Source organism: Plutella xylostella, chromosome Z (assembly GCF_932276165.1).
Source record: "Plutella xylostella chromosome Z, ilPluXylo3.1, whole genome shotgun sequence".
Lineage (NCBI taxonomy): Eukaryota > Metazoa > Arthropoda > Insecta > Lepidoptera > Plutellidae > Plutella > Plutella xylostella.
The window spans coordinates 2,442,001-2,455,680 of NC_064012.1; the positions used below are offsets into that span (position 1 = coordinate 2,442,001).

Consider the following 13,680-nt stretch of genomic DNA (forward strand, 5'->3'; position numbering starts at 1 on the left):
CAAATTGACATAACTTGGTGACGTTTCGTTTTCGTTTTGTTGGCACTTTATGCTCACTCTACAATCAGTCGCGTTGGAGTTGTATGAATTGAATACACTGTACAGTGTACAGTAAAGTGGATAGTCGGGCAAAAAGGGAAAATTTATCGTATTTTGTTTGTCACAATAGTGCTCTTAAACCTATTTTTATTTTATCCTATTCATTTATGAGATTAGAGCCAACGGAAAATATTAATTAGATGACGTAAGTAGTTTCAAGAAGTAAGCAAACCTATGCCCGCAGCTCTTTCAATCCATAATCCGTACTCCAGTGAATTAACACCCATATTGCCTTAAAAAATTATTAGGTACTACTGGATCGCGAGCTAAATTAAATCATAGGTATTGTTTAGAATAGATTTATTGTTAACATTGAATAGGTATTTTTTTCTATCAAGCATATAAATATATATTTCTTGGAAAACCGATGAAAAGCTTCAGCAATAAGAATAACTGGTTAGTGGTAAAACGAGGGTAAAACCTATAATTTGACATTAACATCAGGTATAGTGCCACAATCTTATCTGTTCCGGTGGCGACTTCGCTGTGGTCGAATCCAGTGATGCCATCGATTAAATTTTGCCTATTTCTGGTTTAAACGACAATGCATTTCTGCTATTACCTATTGTTATAATTAGGTACATTCATAAGTATAGATAAATCAAAATATAGGGTCGGTAGTAAATGAAAGAGGATATAATATATCAAACGACATTTGTTGTATGGAAAATTTGTCCACGGCGAACAGAAATAAAATTAGTTCTGATTATGTTCTGATATAGGAGATTAAATCTAGATTACAATGGTAGGTATAGGTAATATATGTGGTTCGTGGGAATACGACTTAAAAAAAACTATTAATTATTATTTTTGAACACTTTATTTAACATTTTTAAAGTAAATAGAAACAAGAGCATACAATTAAAAGAAATTCAGACAGTGTGCAAAGGTTAATTCATCATCATCACGACCCATCACGTCCCCACTCAGCAGTGGGGACCAGCGGGCACGGGTCTCCTTCCAAAGGCTAATTGCCAAAAAGCAATTTCTTTCAGCCAACTCTTGATAGGTTGGGAAAACAATGACATGTCATAAATCATCATTATTTCGTCTAAAATCGCTGCAGGTGCGAGAAATTCTTCTTGGTATACTGCATAAGATTTAAAGTATCATGTCATGTCCTCACACCTGTAATCAAAGAAAAATAAAGATTATATACTTTTCATCACGAGTATCACGACTATTCACGACCCATCCCGTCCCCACTGCTGGGGCACGGGCCTCTCCGCTCTCGGGAAAATATTTAATAAAATTACATGGAGTATATGGGTAAAATTATTCGTCATATTTGGCAACACTAACCTGTAGCTGCTGCAACTCGTTCTTCCAATTTTTCAAACGGAATTAAAGGCGCCTGAATATGTTATTCTTCCTGCATAAAAGCCAATATATATAGTACTACTTTTCTTGCATCACATTACAGCGCTTTTGGCATTATTTCACCCAGAAAATCACAAAACAAATTAAATAACGTAGCGTCAGCCTCTTCGCAGAAATTGACAACTCAAATAACGCACAGAGTATGAAATGACGTTTGACAATGACGTCTCGTTAGTTGCACATTTTGACCACCGGAACAGATAAGATTGTGGCACTATATAGTGCCCAAGGACTTTGAATTATAACAGGACTGAGTACTGCCAAAATTTTAATTACTTAAACACGTCGTAAGCTGTTGTAATAAGATTCAATTTGGCAATCAACGTTTCAAGAGCCAAAACGAGCCGAGCGAGATAGCTAGATTAGAGGCCGTTTGTCCCTTACTAACGCTTGCCATCCCAAAAAAAACGTGATAGTTGGTAGAAAATATTTGATTTGATTTGAATTTAAAATGTTAGATTTTTATTTCAAACAATGATTTAATTATCATACGAACTCTAAGCATAACTTATAATTAAATAATAACTTTAAACTTACTAATAAGATTAAAGTTATTATTTAATAAGATATTATTTTGTATCGTACCTCATAATAATACCTTATATATACAAAGTCCTTGATAGTGCCAGAAACTTATCCTGTTCCGGTGACAGCTCACGTAAATGTGTAATATTTCTTCATTTTATAAGATTTTAAGTTTGCCAGTAGTGGTAATTAGCTCTTGTGGTTTCAATAAACCCATTTAATCTATAACAATATATAATTCATTAGTAAATAATGAGATATAGATCAATTTAGTTCGCTCTCACCGGAACAGATAAGTTTGTCGCACTTAACAGCTGAACTATAAAGTCCAAATAAATGAGGGCACTGCTATCTACCATGTATAACGTGACCATTTTTTTTTGTCAAAGCAAGACACCTGCGGAATTTCATATCCCTCAAAGATACATATATTATCTTTCATTCTCATGTTCTTATCTTTTCGCTCAGTTTGCTCAGTGCATCAATTGAAAATTCAATCCCTACGATGAAAGAGTGAAATGTGAAAGAGATGCATGAATGGTGAATGACAATTTTTTTATATTTATTTAATAATCTTGTAAAGTTGGTATATTTAGGATACCTAAGTACTTACTTACTGTGTTTTTATAAATATACCAGACGGGTACACTACATAAATCCGAATTACTTTTTTACGAATATGAAAATAACGATTTTTTTTATTATGAATTTCATATTTCTAGTAAATTTTAAGTTTTTGAATAATGAAAATTACGAAAAGTTGATAAACGAATTTCAAACAACAGATTTATTAAAATGACCAAAGTAAACTTTTCGAATGTTAAATGTACGATTTTTTATTTTATGGAATTGTTTAAATCACGAATCCCGAAATTTTAATATTCCGAAAACACAAATCCCCGAATGTAACTAAGTTAACAATTTATTTATTTTTTTGCTTCGGTCCGCTTCGTTTTTCGACATCATTATGCACCTAATAAACGCTCCTCCTCGCTTTGCTCATCGTTGCACCTATCTTTAAGTTTAGGTCCTAAAGTTTTTAAGGTTAAACAGTAAACACCGTAAAAATCCCAGTAATTGTTTAGCTTTGTTGTGTTACTTAACAACAAATACTACAAATAGTTTTCTATTTAACAATATTTTTACTCTATATTTGAAACGCTTCGCTTTGTTTTTCGATATCTATGTGCAGCTAACACGCTCCTCATCGCTTTGATCGTCGTTGTACCTATCTTTAGGTTTTAATTCTAAAGTTGGTGAAACTTTCATTTTATTTTTGTCAAAATCACGAATTATCATATTTTTGGTCCGGATTTTATATTTCGTGATTATAATAAATCTGTATTTTTATTTTTCGTATAGAATTACTTAATCCTATTTTTTAACGTTCGTGTATTTAACAATCGTGATTATTATATCTATTCGATTTTTATAAATCGATATTTAAAAAATCGTTATTGCAATATATTCTAAATTTGGTAGGTAGGTATTCGGTGTTTTAAATTCGGAAAAACTTTTTCGGAATTTTTGGAATACCAGACGCTACAAAATTCTTAAACATCCCACTTTTATTTTTTAAAACTCCCAATAGTATATGTGAGTAAGTGGTAAGAAGATAAATTTAATAGTTGTCTCAAGTGATTAAATGAAAGAAAGGAAATATGGGATGAAGTTACAAAATGTAGGTAATTTAAATTATCGTTTGGTCTGTTTAAGAAAGCGGGACATTTTTGCTGCTGCGGGGGACAGCGGGACGCACAGCTTGAAAGGGGGACTGTCCCGCCCAAAGCGGGACGTATGGTCACGTTAACCATGTAGCAACTAGCAATCCTATATATATATATATATATATATATATATATATATATAGCGAAACAAAACCGACTTTGTTACTCGAAATTCTACCTATATTTCTGTATTTTAAAAACAACTTAGTTACCATCCACAAAAAAACTCTTGTTCAAGCAGTGTTAATAATATTATGAAGGCTAATATAATAGTGCTAATAGTGAAACCAATAATAATATTATGAATGCCATTTTTTTGGCAGCAATGGTTTTTAGTGTTGCCACAAATTATTGAATTATCTGGTTTGAAAGCTTATTAGTTTTCCATGTTTATAAGCTGAAGTGCACAAAAAAGTCGTATGAAATTATTTTTTAATTTAATTTATTTGTTTTTGGGTTTTGAATATTTTTTTAAAATGTTTAACTATTTTGAGGTATTGTGTCTAATTTAAGTCGAATAATCCACATTTGATTATTTTAATTAGTTTATTAAGGGATTAATTATGCAAAACAACCAAAAAAAAGTATTAGAATATGGGTAGTTTTTTTTTCGGTTTTAAGCATAAAATTAAGGCAAAAAATTTAAAAAACTAAAATATTAAATATCTTAGAAATTAAGTTTCGGATAATGCATTTTTGGGTTCAATCGAATGGAAATGCCTTCCTCTATCACCTCCTGAAAGGATCCGGTATAATTACCAATAACCCTGTATATATAGACTGTTAAAGTCAAAACAAAAAAAACCCGACTTTATAGCTTAGAACCTCTTTTGGACTTAAAACCTCTGTAACGGCTCATTCTCTAACCTTAACAACTGTAACCAAACATTGTTTTTGTTAAATATGTTTATTGCACGTAACAGTTTAAAACAATACAATCAATTTCTATTAAAATATGTAACAATTAGTTAAATGGTGACAGACAATAAGTTCCAATAATTTTACATTAGGTACTTATTTTCTTCGACGATTTTAATTTTGCAAAATTATTAATTAAATATACTCATACTGTCATATTAAGTCTTTTTCATGAGTTCTGACTATGCACAAAATAGATTATTAAGCTTTTCTTGTCTTAAAGTAGATCTTAGATAGTATTTACCCCGTTTTAAGCAAGAAAATTTGTCACCGGTGTGCACAGTGTCATGCGAAATGCTATATCAGTTTTGATAAAAGTTTTGATAAATATGCTCCAAATTTTGTTTTTGCAGTAAAAAAGATAGACTTTGTAATAATCTAGAATCTGGTTTTATCGAAATTCTTTCAGAAGAAACATGGCATTGAAAGTGTAAGCATTCCTTAACTAAATCAGATTGTTCGGGCACCTTTATTTTTTTGGTATGAGGATAGTAAAACTACCCTCACATGGCGGTTTGTGAGCTGCGTCCTACGAGAGGCGGCCATCATCAGTGTGGACTCGGGATCCCTGCAGAACGTTTGTCGTCGGCTGCCAGCGGACCTTATAACCGCTCCCACTCATTTATTACGGACAATTTGTGATTGGTGAACTTTTACATTTTAACAAGAATATTTGCATAGTGAGCTGTGTGTGTTTTTTATCAATTAAACATTACGCCAGGCCTGGCAAGAAGAACTTTCCTCGGAAGACGGATCGGCCATTGACCTCGTGCACAGGGTGGTGAATTGTTCTTATCCCAATTTAATAAGGGTGCCCAATACGTGTGAGTTTAGGAAAGCTAGGACCAGTCCTCACTTAAGAATACAGTTCACTTATCTGCGCCAACACAGATTCTAAATTATTAGGATATTTTTTTCCAACGAAATGGCTTTTTCCATTAGGGTCGATGGTAACAATTCACTCATTTTAGATGGAAAAGAAAACTTCTCGTTTAACTCGTGTGGTAGGCCTTTTGCCGTTTCTCTCACTCGGAAACGAGCTGATCTACATGGTAATAAAACAATATTAGGTACACGAAGTTGTGGAGAGATGGTGCTCGTGCTAGGCTCCGAAGATCCTGTGTTACGAGTTTTTTATTTTATTTTTATTGAAACGCTATTAGAATATTTTAAATTTTATGGTCACATAAATACAAAAAAGTATACCTCAGTATATATTACAGTGCGTTTATTAATCGTTTATTTATATAGGTATGGACTATGTACAGTTGTACAAGTACAATTATAAAAAAAAACTGTTTAAAAAATTAGCTATATTTGCCGCCCCTCGAAATCTGCCGCCCTAGGCACTGGCCTTTTTGGCCTATAGGTAAATCCGCCACTGCTCGCGGGCAACAGCTAGTTTCATGGAAGTAATAATACAACAGGAATGCGCACTCACCAAAATGATGCAAACAAAAATAGACCTAACCCATTCACCTTAAGATTTATATTTGAAGTGAAAGAGGCCGCGAGCCGATAGAGAGGGTTACCACAGAGCCCTTCCTCTCTTTCTAACAATTGCCAGGATTTATTTGTGTAAACTTTAGTAGATTTTGTACGAAGAGAGCTATGCAAAAAAAAATATTAAATTAAATCATAGACTACTGTATATAATATCATTTTCAAAAACAAATTTGTTATAAATCATTATAAACATGTAATTTTAATGAAATATTTAGTATTTGTATGAATAATAATTCCATAAAAAAAATATTGGTAGTTTTTCTAAATACTTTACGACAAGACCGAAGTTGTCAAGATGACGGATGACGTTTATACTGTTGTGAGAGACGTTATGGTTAGGGTGACCATTCATTCGTAGTTTTGAATCACTTTCCATTAATTAGGACCTGTTTCATTCAACTTTTTATTTTATTTTATACCTAAGTATCATTAGGTATTTTTGTGGCTGTTATCTTATAAGGCTGGTAAAGAGTTATGAGCTGTTGATTTTTTTGGTGATAGATATGAGTATTATAAGATAACTAGCTGTTCCCGCGCGCTTCGCTTCGCCTTAAAAACTTTTCCCGTGGGAATTCCGGGATTAAAAGTAGCCTATGTTCTTTCCCAGGGTCTAGACCGTATGTATACCAAATTTCATTCAAATCCGTTCAGTAGTTTTGGCGTGAAAGAGTAACAGACAGACAGACAGACAGACAGACAGACAGACAGACACAGTTTATGAATTAATGAAATCATTAGTATGTGCCTAGTAAAATCTATCCGTTACGCCATCTCGACTCCCATTCGTGTGGCCGTGTGGCCGAGGGTTTGAATTCTGTCATGTACCAATAAATTCTATAGAAATAAGGAATTGAAATACAATTTATTATAGTTAAGTGCTTGGTGCTTGGGGTTTCTCTGATGGATCATACCAGAAATGAGGTTATATGTCAGAGGACTAAGGTTACCGACATAGCTGTCAAAATATGCAAGCTGAAGTGGCAGTGGGCTGGTCATATCTGCCGAAGAACCGATAACCGTTGGCGTAGACGAGTTTTCGAGTGGAGACCTCGAACAGGCAAACGCAGCGTGGGATGCCCTCCTGCCCGCTGGACTGACGACCTTAGGCGGGTTTCAGCCGCGATGTATTGTGGTCGATGTACTAGACATCATTGATACATTGCGTCCACAAGCATCGCGCGAAATCAAAATTCATGCCGCACCACTCGTAGAGTCGCAAATACCTACATATTAAAATAAACAGGTAATCGATTACCTTTATACTATACTAGCTGCTCCCGCGAGCTTCGATTCGCCTTAATAACTTTACCCGTGGGAATTCCGGGATAAAAAGTAGCTTATGTTCTTTCTCAGGGTCTATACCATATGTATACCAAAATTAATTCAAATCCGTTTAGTAGTTTTGTCGTGAAAGAGTAACAGACAGACAGACAGACAGACACAGTTACTTTCGCATTTATATTATACTAGCTGTTCCCGCGCGCTTCGCTTCGCCTTAAAAAGTTTTCCCGTGGGAATTCCGGGATAAAAAGTAGCCTATGTTCTTTCCCAGGGTCTAGACCGTATGTATACCAAATTTCATTCAAATCCGTTCAGTAGTTTTGGCGTGAAAGAGTAACAGACAGACAGACACAGTTACTTTCGCATTTATAATATTAGTTAGGACTAGCTGTTCCCGCGCGCTTCGCTTCGCCTTAAAAAGTTTTCCCGTGGGAATGCCGGGATAAAAAGTAGCCTATGTTCTTTCCCATGATCTAGGCACTATGTATACCAAATTTCATTCAAATCCGTTCAGTAGTTTTGGCGTGAAAGAGTAACAGACACACAGACAGACAGACACAGTTACTTTCGCATTTATAATATTAGTTAGTATTAGTTAGGATTAGTTAGGATATTGTTTTTAGGTAGGATAATTTGGTGATAAAAAAAAAATTAACACTTATTTTTGGTGTCAATGTTTATATTTTAGTATAGCATAATTTGGTGATGATTTATCCGTTTTGGCGACGAAAAAGATTTTCTATTGTAAACTTGCAATTATTTGGAGGCGTGTTTATTTATTTTGGAACGTAAACGTTTTTTTTTGGGATTTCGATTTTGGAGTTGGTTTAATTAATTTGGTTTTAATTGATTTTTTTGGTGCAATGTATTAGCGTACAATTATTTTTTTTGGTGATGATTTAAATTGTACCCATATCTAATTGATGTGGAAAAAAAACATATCAATATTACATCTATACAAATTTTACCTTCACCCCATTTGTTTACTCAATTGACATATCTCCAAAATACATTCGTAGTTCGTACACACGGCAACGTCGAATAGTTGGCAGGGCACACTAACGTAGTGTATGTGTGCACACTAACGTTGTCTATGTGTGCATAAACGCAGAAATCGGTTCACACACCAGTAACAAACCACACACACACACACACACAACAGCACAAACGAGTTTGCGCGTAGGCAAACGCCCGTATACCAGCTGTGACATAAAAATATGAACCGGTAGTGTTAGTGAAATAGTTATAAAATTGATGTGAAGCAAAATTTCACCGCCTGTGTCTATACACTTCGTAGCTCATTGGTAGAATGTTAGACTAATGAAACATAGGTCGTGAGTTCGAGTCCACGGAAGGTTATTCTTTTTTTAACTTAATTTCAAATTTTGCGTTAATTTAAACGCTGTTGAGTATAAAATTAATATATTTGAAACTGACAAATGACTACAAGCTGCATAGCTGTCGACTATTTCTCTTCGCCAAAAATATATGATTCGTTCTTCATTTGAGAATTAAAACCATTCTACCCTCATACAATATGAATAAACGAAATTTGTTTTTAGTTTTAGTGACAATTCACCTCTGCGTCTGCAAAGTGATTCACTTTGTGATTTGTCAATTTAATTAATTACTCTTCGCAGTTACTATGGAAAGTCACTTAACCATGTTCAAAAAGGCGGAGATAATCGTATTTATATGAACAAAATATTACAATTAGTGAAATCGCAAGACGTTTAACGGTAAGTAACATAGAATTGCAAATATTTTATTTGACTGTTAGAATATTTGTATTTGTATAAGCTAAGTATTTGTTTTTTTTGTTTGCAGAGGAGAACTGTTCAATTATGGGTTCACCGATACGCAGATTCGGGACATGTAGACAGTAGTCGTCTATACGGATGCATCACCACGCCAGCGAGAAATCGTAGCTGCACATAGCGCTGATCCGTTCTGCAGCACCGATCAGCATCGTCGAAACAGAGTGCGTTTTGCGACTGACTATTTTAAACTTTGATTGGTGCAACAATGTGGTGATATTTAGTGATGAAAAGTTCTTTAAGTCAGACAAGGATGGACGTAAGATATTATGGCGAAAAAGTGGTGAAAATTATAGTTATTGGGGTTAGCTCAGTAATTTTTATTTTTCCATTTGTATAAAATTTTAGTTATTTTGTTAAATACTTATCATTATTTACAATTATGGGTAAGCCAATGTGTTAATGGTGTTATTGTTACTGAGGTTAGAATAAGTTATCTTATTTCTAGCTAATTAACATGTTGATTCATATAACTAATGACTTGCCTATTTAATTTAGTAAAACAGCCAGTCCATCCTTTTCTGATGTTTATTATGATTTTAAACTGCTAATTGAAAATTTTCCTTATTAATATAAACAACAACTATGTTTTAAAACGAAAAACAACAAAAACGTAACATCCTTAATGTTTATGTTACGGCAAGAATAAATTTGGTAATTTTAACACTTAATAACTTGTTTCATTTACTTTCTGTGTTGCTTTTATTCGTATATACTACAATACTATTATTAACCATCTTAAAAAATAAATTAAATCTATAAAAAAAACAAAAAAGGAATATTGTAAGTTCAGTGGGATTTGAACCACCATACCGATTAACGTAAGTCTTGTATCATACCAACTGAGCCATTCAATCAATTACAATGCCATGCAAAATTTTGCTTTATATAATAAAAACAATGAATCATTGTCACTGGCACAACTACATGCTTACAATATCTGTGTGTGGGTTGCCCAGAACTAAATAATTACGTCGACGTCTCCGACACACACATACACTACCTACGTTAGTGTGCCCTGCCAACCATTTAACGTTGCCGTGTGTACCTACATTGCAATCGAATTATTCGAATAATAGGTGACTTTGAGACCATCGACACCTATTCGCGACATGATAGATTAGAAGTGATGTCTCATGAATTACCTAAAATTATGGTCACCAAAAATAGAAAGAGATGGAGGGCTCCGTGCTGACTATCTCTGTCGGCTCGTTTTTTCGGTGCAGTGCGCATTCCTGTTGTATTATTACTTCCATGGCTAGTTTAGTTATAAAGTAGCTAAGTTGGTAACATTACAGGCTTGACAGACAGGGGAGCCAACAAAACGGCATATACAGGATGTCCCAAAAGTCGATTGACTTTTGAGACACCTCTATAATATTCTATGAAACTGTATGAAACGCACTCTATCAGTAGGTACCTAAAATGCCAAAAATGCCCTATCTTCTTTTTATAACTAAACATAATGATCTAAAGTGAAGTTTATAAACCTTCTCGTTACTGTACTCATAACTGTAAAATGTAGAGGGGGTCTGCTGCCTGCCACATAGTGACATAGACATCAATGAAATTAAAAAAATACTCTTTTCTCTATTCCTAGTCTATGTTGTCTATGGGTATTGAGAAGAATGGGATAATTTTTTGTGTGATTTTTACAAATTTACATAGCAATAATAAAGCGATTGAAACAAATGTGAACGTATTAATATATCGTATTTCTTCTTCTTAAAATAAACTAGCTATCCATGCTTTTTCAAATAACTTGCAATGCCTGATTGAAAAATGCATTAGTCACTCCATTGCCTTCGTAGATGTTGATGTTGCCTCGAATCTAATAAAGTGTCCAAGATTTCCCGACATACGGTAAGTAAACACGCTGTTAGTATCTTGTATTAAACTTTATTCCACAAAAATAGAATTTAATAACATTATAGTTTACTTGTTTTAATTACAATAAATATTCATAACATTATTAGGGAGGTGTATCAATTTATGAAATTGAAATTTATTTTTGTAATATTGAGTCGTAATTTGTGCACCTTCCTACTAAGGTCAATGTTACACTAACATAATATAGGTATATCGTAAACATTATTGGAATTTTTATTATCCTAAAACATCTAATCTAATATTTTGCCTCTGGTAACTAACTACTATAGATTTTAATGAGCAAATAATGTGTTGCTTGTTTATTGCTGAACAATGACAATAGGATAATTTTTATAGGATAGTTGTAGCAGTGTGTAGAAGTGTATAAAAATAAGTACTGGAAATTGTGGTAAACTTATTTTTATGTATTTAATATATTTTTGATATATTAAACACTTTATAAAATAAATAATTTGACTTGGCGAGTATGTGTATTTGATAGGGTCTAGCTAGACAGACGGACCGCATTTCAACTGCAATCCAACTGCAAATTGCAGTTCAGGTGCAGTTGACACGACTGCATTAGAAATGCAAACCAAACGCGAAGTCCAATTGCAGTTCAATTTCAGTCGGTGTGCAGTCGTGTGAACGCGGACTTCGCATTTGGTTTGCAGTTCTATTGCAGTTGTATTAACTGCATTCAAACTACACCTGAACTGCAATTTGCAGTTGGATTGCAGTTGAAATGAGGTCAGTCTGTCTACTAGAGTTTACTAGACAATAAGATTTTGATTTTATTATTAAATGGCTTGGCTCTAAATTATCGAGGGCTGTTACTGGCTGATATCTGATTACCCTATTATGTACCATGCAATGGCGGTGCATGTTGGTTCACTTGTAACTTCTGCTATTTATTGGATACACCTATTTCTTCTTCTTGTGGTGTTGCTGGAAAGTGTCAGACTTGCTCGGCCCAGTGGTCCGCCGTGTCAATACCCCTGTGGTTGGCCTTGAGGAGGTCGTCTTGGATGACCAGTGTTGGGACAGCCAGAGGGATTAAACTTCTGTGAATTCTCCTGTAATTTATTCAATGTTTATTCATTTATCTATTCAGTGATTGTGAAATGATACTCATTATATTTTAGGGAATATTCCAAATTGTAGTGTAGGTGTTCCTTATTTCCCCATTATTGATTTCCAACTTTTTTCTACTTTTACTGTGTTTCCCAAGTGAATTTCATGATAAACTGTTTAAATAGGCTGTAGATGTCTGTGTCACCCCAAACTCATGCCAAGGGCAGATTCCCCTTGCTGCACATTAGTATGCGCCGTGTGGATCTTAGTCAACATCTTAGTGTGTCTTTTTATTTGAATTTATTTAAAATTAGGTTTTAAAGTAAAACATAAAAACAAATTAAATACTTACTAGGAAAAAATATTTATTTCGCCAAGCAAGCATTTATTTTAGCTGTAGTTTATTTGTTTCATTATATTTATTTATTTCAATCTTTTATGGCAAGTATGAATATGAATGCAGTATAGAACAACATAGATTATGTTGACTATTATGTAAACATGAAAAAATAATATTGTGAAGAACCCTAACTAGTCAATGTATTCATGCTAGCATATTTTTACATAATTACCATAAACCAATCCAAAATCAATAAATATCATTAGTATTTTATAACCAGAGATCCTATCCTATATCCTTGTTTTAAACAACGCCTATAGCAGCTATACTCAAACTGCGGCCCGCGGGCCGCATGTGGCCCGTCGGGCTTTTATCAGTGGCCCGCGTGCCATGAGAGATAATAGAGAATATACATTCTGTGTAAATAGTATCGGATATAAATCCGTAAAACAAAAAAATATTGATATACATCCAAATTTATTTTATCACCTTCAAAGTTTGCTCCTTCAAAAACGATACACATCATTTATTTTTATTTTTGTCTTCTATCGATTGAAAACAGTGCCTCGAAGTGGTAATTTGAGTTTAGGAAAAAAGAAGCTAGAGCCGTGAGCTGCGGCCATATCTGGTTAATATGGTGGATGCTCGATGGTATTTGTTGAGTGTTTGCTCAAAAATTCATTCATAATGATGATCCTTGTGCGAAAAGCGCAATATCGCGGTGCAAAATATTTTCTCGAATTTTTTTACACACATCTTCGTTATTTTCCTACCGTTTGTCTTTCTGGCAAAAATTCCAAGTGCACAATACCACGATAGTGAAAGAAAACTGTCAACATGACAAACTAACAATCGATAGAAGACAAAAAGGAAAATTCGCCGCGAGTACTAAACACAACTCTGGAACGCTGTGTTTAAAGAAATGTTGTGATGGCGTACAGTACAACTATAAAGTCCTGAAAACGGAAGAAGATTATAACTAATTGTTTAAGACCGTATTTAATTGATCCATTATATTATTTATTTAAGGACAAATCCGTTAAAAAGCTATTATCAATCGGTATTTTATTTTTAAAATGTATGTACCTAAATTAATAACTGAAAATGATATAAAGTCTTAGCAAAATCGCTCTTATCCCGATAC

The 13,680-nt window shown here is 33.8% G+C and overlaps 1 protein-coding gene across 4 annotated transcripts in view; it reads left to right on the top strand.

Moving 5' to 3' along the window:
• The first annotated feature begins 10,857 nt into the window (after nucleotides 1-10,857).
• LOC105385470 (JNK-interacting protein 3) overlaps nucleotides 10,858-13,680 on the top strand; it is a 34,653-nt gene continuing 31,830 nt past the window's right edge. For all 4 annotated transcript variants that reach the window (XR_007268165.1, XM_048632454.1, XM_048632453.1 and 1 more), the window contains exon 1: nucleotides 10,858-11,116. The gene's annotated coding sequence lies outside the window, so the exon portion shown is untranslated. The remainder of the gene's footprint in view (nucleotides 11,117-13,680) is intronic.